The sequence below is a fragment of the Diplotaxodon limnothrissa genome, linkage group LG18 (genome assembly GCF_057381915.1).
Source record: "Diplotaxodon limnothrissa isolate DT_005_m linkage group LG18, D_limnothrissa_male_GT1.1, whole genome shotgun sequence".
Lineage (NCBI taxonomy): Eukaryota > Metazoa > Chordata > Actinopteri > Cichliformes > Cichlidae > Diplotaxodon > Diplotaxodon limnothrissa.
In genome coordinates, this window is record NC_140613.1 from 10,005,020 (window position 1) to 10,013,222 (window position 8,203).

The following is an 8,203-nucleotide window of genomic DNA, read 5'->3' on the forward strand; positions in this document are numbered from 1 at the left end:
CAGTTTTACAGCAGGATCTATCACTGGTTTGTCCCATCTGATTTCAAAACACCATAATGGAGAGTACAAAAACGTGTCTCATCCATCTGTATACTGGATTTAGGGGCAAAGGTTTAAACACCCACATGTAGCTGCTTCACCTCCACTAATTAAAGTCACTGAACTCAACCTCTCACTGTGTTTGCTGATGGTGCCTTTTTTAATGGAGTTATCTGAGAAATAAACAAACACTGCTGTGTGATACAGACTGTCCAGAAAGCCTTTGCTTCAGCTGTGCTAAGTGAAATTATCATATTTTGTATGGATGTCACTTAGCATCAATTAGCAGATGCACCTGGTCATACAGCTCAAGCTAATCAAGCTTGCTTGCAAAGAAATGTCTACTGAGAAATACGCTTTGTAGAAGGGAATAAAAAAGGGTCACATTTTCACCGACAGCAACACTGAAATGAATGACACATGTCCGACTTGCATGCCTGAAAATCGTGGATTGACAATAAACACACTAAAATGAAAGTGAAAGTCACTCCAATGATCCCAGGCACAGGCTTTAGATCACACTCCATTACCATTAGTGATGATGGTCAAATGGACAAATTGACTGTGCTGCAGTCAGTTGATTGAGAGTCAGAGACGTTGACAGATTAAAGAGAAAACAACAACAAAAAACACCAAGATGTACTAATTAGCTGTGGCTACAAGCCTATTTCCTGCTCTGTCTGATGGATGTATACGACATCATGCACCTGAGACTTCTCATCAGTTTTCATTAGAGCTTATTGATAATTTAAGGTTTTCCCTGCAAATGAAAATGCTGGCATTCACCAAAGAGGTTTTGCCCAGCACCAAAGGAAAATCACCAGCAAAAACAACAGGAAAATATATAGACTTCTGCTATCTGGGGTAACGTAGCCTCTTTGTTTTAACTATAAGCAAATCAATAGTGCTTACATAGCTGATTTTGAACCAGAGGATAAACCCTTACTCATTCACAGACAATTCTGGATCCCATCTGCAACCATAACAGGTTATAATGATTGATTATTCAGCTTAGGCAATTCAAGTTTCAGTAATATAATATACATAAGATGTATCCAGCAGTGCACCATGCTGCCAAAGTCTGCCAATAAATGACAAAAGCTCTTCCAAACTTCATCAAACACATTCTTGCATGTGCTGAAAAATTATGATGCAATTATCATTTTAGTACAAATGAAGAGCAAAATCTCTGTACTTCCACTTTTCCGTGTGAAAAGAGGAAGCTCAACAAAGACATGAATCCTGTGCAGCGGGATGCTGAGAAACCGCTGGAACTTTCCATTATCGGGCTCCTCATCAAGGACGCAGTCGAATCCCCTACCCCGAAGAAACAAAACAGAAAAAAAAAGGCTCACACACTGACACAGATGGCCTTTAGGGGAGCAGGGGACGTGCCGATAAAAATGACAAGGGACGCTGGTGGCTCGGGGTCTGCCTATCCAGAGTGCTGTGTTTAAAGAAGCATTTCATCATAAAGCAAACGGCTGAGTGTGAGTGTTTGCCGGAATCATATTTCTCTTAAGTCACATATTACTCCATCAAACACTGGGCAACAACTGTAAGATATTAACACATCATATTTTATAAAAGGGGAAAATAGAAAAGGCTGCAAATGAACAGGTGAAGGTCACTCCAAAATTTCAGGGACATTTTGGAGTGATCTTCTTGCTGCCTTTGGTTCAAATCCAGCTCTTCACAGCAGACAAAGTTTCTCTCAGAACAGATGGCTTGCTTTAAAGTAGCTTCTTTAGCTTATTTGACATCTTGTTAGCCTGTGTTAACTCCTCCTGATAGTTTTTCCTCCTTATCTTTAAGTGGTTTTGCACAGTTTTGTCCACACCAGAACGTGATCAGTTTTACCTCCTCGCTGTCCTCCTCTCTATTAATTAAAAAAAATTTGATGTGTACTTTCTTTAAATTTACACTTTTATATTTCATTTGTGCGCAGCTATATAAATAGTCACTGTTGTGGGCAAAGGAGCTTGCAAAGAATAGTCACTGTTGTGGGGTTTTGTGAGCACAAAACCCCACAACAGGTTCTGGGTACCGTCACTGGACGGAACAGAAGCATTAAAGAAACAGAAAACATTATTACACAGTCACACATTACACAAGTGATAACACTTTGCAGTGTTTTTCAGGAGGCACAAAAGCCAGTAATTTCACTTTTATCTGTTGTGTCCGATATGGACGACAACAGCCACTAAAAGGCTTAAAATAATAACTGCTTCTTTTTTTTTTTTTAACTGAAAATACCTCTTTAGTCTTAAAACTTGTGTCCCAGATCAATGATAGCATCATTCACCACAAAGCTCCAAAATGCAGTCGCTGGCACAGATTACAGCAGTCACATGTACTTACAGGGTGACTGAGAGTGCTTTATAAAAATATGAATGTTTTCCTTTTTATCCAGCATTGGATTTTTGTTTTCAGTTTCACTTCATTTTATTGATATACTCATGGTGTGCTTACATCTTATTTGCCTTTACTTTATGATATTTTCTCCTTTAAAACATTCTACATAGCTTATCTTTTTTTAATTACTATTCTTCTTCTTTAGTACACTGATTTCTGTCTTATCAGTCATCTCTTATGCACTTACAACTAACCATCACAAAAGGTGCTATATAAATAAAGACTTACTGATTGATGACAGCAGATTCACTCAGCAGATTTAAACCACATTAATGATGAAATGACTCATACAGAGTGCCACAGCATACACAATGTCTTTAAACCTATGATATACCGCTTTGGCTTGCCAACAAGCACAGAAGACACCTGTTAAGTGCAAACGTATCAGTAAAAAAAAACAAAGAAATACACACAGGATATAGCTCCATCTATTTTAGTGCAAAGAGGAAGATGTGCATCCTCAAAACAGAGGGATGTACTACAAAGTGAGAATAATGGGTTAGTGAGGTATGTTGAGCTTAAAATCCGAACTTCCAGTGTCACAACTTCTTTTTACCTTCCTAGATCACCACTGTGACTATTGCTGCTCAAATAACCTGGTCTGGAACAGGTTAGCTTCAGAGTTTACTTTAAAATATGTGTAATTATGCACCACATTTTCACTGATTCTCTTCAACACAACCAACAGCTCCATGGCTCTGGGCCAATAAAGTGATTGCTCTACCATATCTTATTGTTCATGATAACGCCAGTAAAAATGTTTATGAGATATAAAAACCTCATAGCAATAAATCATTGCTGTAGCAACACCATGTGTTTATGTTCCCTGGTGCATGCAACAAGACAATACCGCACGAGCACACAAGGTACATGTCAGCCTTCAGTGTTTTAGTAAAAAGGTACTTCAACAACTTCCAAAAAAGCACACTACTCTGGAAAATATGCAAGAAAAGTGTTCCCACCGCGGGTGAAAACAACAAATTTGTTTCACCACTCGAGGCAAAAACACAGTTGAGTACAATCAGGCTACAAAGGAGGAGATGCTAGCAGCTGGAGATGTGTTACCCAAAGGTACACAAATGTCTCCGCCAAGTGCCGCTGGAGCACTCGCTGGTTTGAATCTGCATGACAGGAATTGCAAATGATAAGTGGAATTACTGATGCAGTTACATGCTGGAAAAGCGGGGCTTTAAGCAGCTGGTTGAAAGCTCAACTCAGGACACGAGATTCCAGTTGGAAAATATTTTTTAATTTACAAGCTTAGATTACTTTAGCCATTCTAAAACGTACGTGTTAAGAAGTTATTTAATACTTTTACTTAACTTTGTCACAGGAAAATCTCCCTAGGTTAGTATTGCGCTTACTAGGGCTGCTCGATTATGGCAAAAATGATAATCACGATTATTTTCACTGAAATTGAGATCACGATTATTTGACGATGTTTATTTAACCCTTTAAGACCTACCATAGAACCAAGTCCACCAGAGCTTATATTATTTTTTTTACATGCTGTAGTGCCATTTGTGGGAGCATTTCAAGTTGCTATACATCAATACAACTGTTATAGCCCATATTTTAATAATATGTATGCATTAAGTGCATAGTAATTACATAAATTGCAAAAAAGTGCAATAAACTACAAAAAAAATTGAAAATCGCTTTTGTTTTGTTTACATATATTTCTACTTGGAGAAATTTAAGAGGCTTATCCCTCAAAACTTTAAATACAATAAAGTTGCAAAAAATAGTTTCCCACCACAGGAAATTTATTTTGAGTGTCTTCATAGTTTTATTTTGGAGATACAGCAATTTTTATATACTGCAGGAAAAACAAAAAACAATCCTATGATGCAAATTTGCAAAGAAAACAGCATGTGCATCATTTCACTGTGGGAAGTGTTACGAACAGCTGATAGGAACGGCAAAGCGTGTTTCTGGAATATTATGTTTTTGTTCCTGCAAGCGCTTTTTATGCAATTTTTGCAAAGCTATATGTGGAACGAAACCGTGACCGAGGACAAGCTGATGGCATCAGATGTAAGTACAACTCCTCCGGTTTCATATGCAAAACAAATTATTGCGCTAGCTTACACGGTTCAGGTTCTACAGGGATTTAAAAATAGTTACGCAAAACGGAGCGTGCTGCTCTGACCGGCTTTAAAGGGTTAACAATGACTTTAAAAAAATAATATAAAATAGTGTGCAACACCACTGAAGTTTGTTTTTTTTTAAACTCTCTTTTCAACCAACGGCAGTCACTCTCCAAATAACTTCTGCTTAGCTTTCCGAGCTTCCCTCGGGTCCTCTTAATCAGCGGTCTCCAACCTTTTTTGCGCCACGGACCAGTTTATGCCCGACAATATTTTCACGGACCGGCCTTTAAGGTGTCGCGGATAAATTAGGGAGGGGCTAATAATCGGCTCAGTCATTTTTAATGATCGTTGAAAGCCCAGATCGTAATCGTGATTAAAATTCGATTAATTGAGCAGCCCTAGCGCTTACATTTGATTTATGCTGCATAATGGTGTGTCACTATTACTGCACTATAATGCCACTGACACTTTGTTTCAATAGATTTGCACTTTGAATAACAAACTGTGTCATCAATGACAGTAACTCATTAGAAAAGAGGGATAGAAAATGCTCTTCATTCGCTTACACTTATAAATGCTGCTGCCTGCGAGCATCAATAAAACGTTGCCCAGCATTTTTTCCTTGTATCATCAAAATTATTGTTATGTTATTGTTGTTTCTTGGAAGTTGACCTATATCACCTTCTTCCCTAGTTTCCACTGATTAATTTCCCTCTGAAGAAACCTTGCTAAAATGAACTCTTTTTAATGACTTGTTTATTTCTTACAGTCAGTATTTTTCCATTAAAACACCAGTAAAAGTCCTTTGTAGAACAGCCTGTCTAAATGAGAAGAGCCAGCTGTTCACCTGCCACGCCAGAACTACCTTCTCTGCTATAAATTAATCATCTAAATTATTAATCTATTAATCATTCTATATTCCGGGGGGAGGGGGGGGGGGGGGGTGTTACATTGTCCAAGGATGATATTGATCCTTTACTGGGGGAATTTGTTCTATTTACATGTAACCTATTCAGTCACAGCTTACTTACACTATCAAATGAAGGCCTGCAGTAAAGTTCATTTTTCTCCCAATCTCCTCCAAAGTTTGTTTAACACAGACAAAAACACTTTGTCACCAAAAATATTCCATTTCACTTTGATCAGTCTAAGGGATTTCTACCTCTCCATCATTAAGCTGTGGTACAGAGTCAGGCGTAAACACAACGGGTTAGTTTTAATGTTTCTACAGATCCAGTTTAAAATTTCAGAGCTCAAATGTGTAGCAGTCACGTTTTTTAATAACTGTTGCGCTGAAAGTGCACTGAGTGACAAAATAAATGACTTTCTGCAGTAATACTCTCAGCTTATTTGCAGAAAAGTCGTCTTTTTTTCATATCCTTTATAGACTTTTATCAGGAATTCCTCTGACCGAAGCAGGAGGCACTCAATCGCAGTCAAGTGAGCGTACACAGAGCCTGAAGCAGAAAACCAAGTTTAAGAGAGAAAGCTGATCATTGTGATTCCCTCCCTCTTTGATTGTTTCTTCTTTTGTTTTTTCCATTGTACAGCCCACAGACAACAACAACAGTATGAGGGGGGGGGGAAGAAACCTCAGAAGTACACACAGGACATAGCTCCATCTCATCAGTCGGTGTTTGTGGTTAATGACATTAAGCCAACTTTGTGTTTTGTTCCAAGTGCTGTTTGCACTAATATTACTCTTGGATGCAGATGAAAAAAAGATGCACATGTAAATGCATCATTACAAGCCAGGCCGGATCATCCAATAGCCATTCTGGGCACAAAATCACGGGTCGACAATGCTTGAGTTACTATCCAGGTAGCACATAAATGTTTTCTCTTCAATTTGAAGTCTTCTCGTTTCTAATCACCCAAAGAAATATATAATAAAATACTCAGCGACTAAACAATTAGCTCCAGGTCTGTCTTTGAGCAGAAGATGGTAAACATTTTGAGTTTACCTAAGTAATTAAAAGCAATCAGTTTATTTCTGACAAAATGTGATCCTCAAAACTAGAACTGCTGATTAATCCATCATCTTAGCAGTGAGAAAACAATGATAGTCCATTAAATATCTGACATTAGATATCAGATATTATAATTGACAGCAGGAAGATGGCAAATATTTCAGGGTTTTTCCTGCTCAGAGTGGACCTTTGGGGGACAATGCCCATAAACACAATTGCTCTGCATATTGTTAGGCAAAAGAATTAACAGAATTGCATGCAAAGTTGTTAACATCATGTTTATCACAGTAAAGGTGGAAAGCCAAAGGTTTATTTATGCAAAAAAACAAAAAAAAACCTGCATCTGTGTCTGGGTTTGTAGCGTCATGATCTGGTCAAGACAACAGCTTGACTGGGAGATATGAAAAGTTCATGTTCAGTCACGTGCAAGTCAATAAGCCTGCTTCCTCCCTTCAGCAAAACCGTCTCTAAGTCGAAGTTAACAATCAATGACGCCTTTGAAACTGATTTCATTTCATACCAACGCTAAATCCCTGCAAAGTGAAACAGGGCGAGGTTTCGTTCATCTTACCAGGCTCCTCGCAATTACCTGGACTTTGCGGCCATCCCTGCAAAAGCTGAAGTGACCTTAAACTCTGTAGTACACACCAGGAAAATCTGATTAGAAGCTAGTTTCACTGTCAAGCCTCGTGAGATTACGTAAAGCTGGTGATAGGAAGAGTATCTCGGCTAACAAACCTTTCTTTGCACCGTTTCACTGCCTCCGCCAGCAACGTGACAATACTACATGATATAAACTGTGCACAAAGGGGTGGCGCGGTCAGGGTGGGGCGTTAACCCGAATCTCGCACCACTAATGAAAGCAGCGATGCTGGCTGTGGCTGTAGCTGTTATCTTTAGGGAAATTTTGAAATGATAAGTAGCAACACAATAAACACCGGAAGGCGGAAAAACAACAACGCATGTAAAGCTTAACAGCTCACTTTAGCAACAGACTGTCTACAAATGGGTAGCATTGGCCACAATGTTAAAAAAAGAAGAAAAAAACTCAGTTAAAAGGGACCATGGTTTAACTACCTTGGTTTAAAGCAGCGGGTGGTTTAGCCTCACGTAGATAAAAACAGTGAATACTACAGATGTGTGTGGCTTCGGCCTTGTCCAAAGTGAGCTGTCAAAACCAGTCGAGGCGTTGACAGCGTCACGGGCTGACTAGCACTATTTCGCTGTTAACCTTAGCATGCTAACGGCCATCCTAAGAGCATTTTATCTGACGTAATATCCACAAGGAACATATAAAAACAACAAAAGGTGAACGTATTACCCTCCAGAGAGAGTGTTTAGGTGAAATGGTTAGCCAACTTACTGGCTAACGTTAGCCTCCTGTGATCGGGGACAATCCCACAGTGACTACGGCACAGTCAGCCGCAACGTCAGCCTTCGGCCTTACCTGCTCGGTACCAAAGGACGCCGCTTCTCAGGTGGATCCGATGGTACTCCCGGTCTGCAACATAAACTCAGTCTGTACTTAGAGAAACATATTAGAGTGCAGTCCTTTCTTCACATTAACGATAACCGTCCCTGTCGCTCAGCGTGGTTGCTAACGTTACTGCTGTCCCCGCCTCTTTTCCGGTTTAAAGAAAACATACGAGCCCTCCCCATCCTGCTGCACGTTTGATTTTTAATTCT

The 8,203-nt window shown here is 39.3% G+C and overlaps 1 protein-coding gene across 1 annotated transcript in view; it reads right to left on the reverse strand.

The window, feature by feature from the left end:
* usp33 (ubiquitin specific peptidase 33) overlaps nt 1–8,112 on the reverse strand; it is a 28,817-nt gene extending 20,705 nt beyond the window's left edge. The window contains exon 1 of the mRNA XM_085376954.1: nt 7,965–8,112. The gene's annotated coding sequence lies outside the window, so the exon portion shown is untranslated. The remainder of the gene's footprint in view (nt 1–7,964) is intronic.
* Nucleotides 8,113–8,203: the final 91 nt, after the last annotated feature.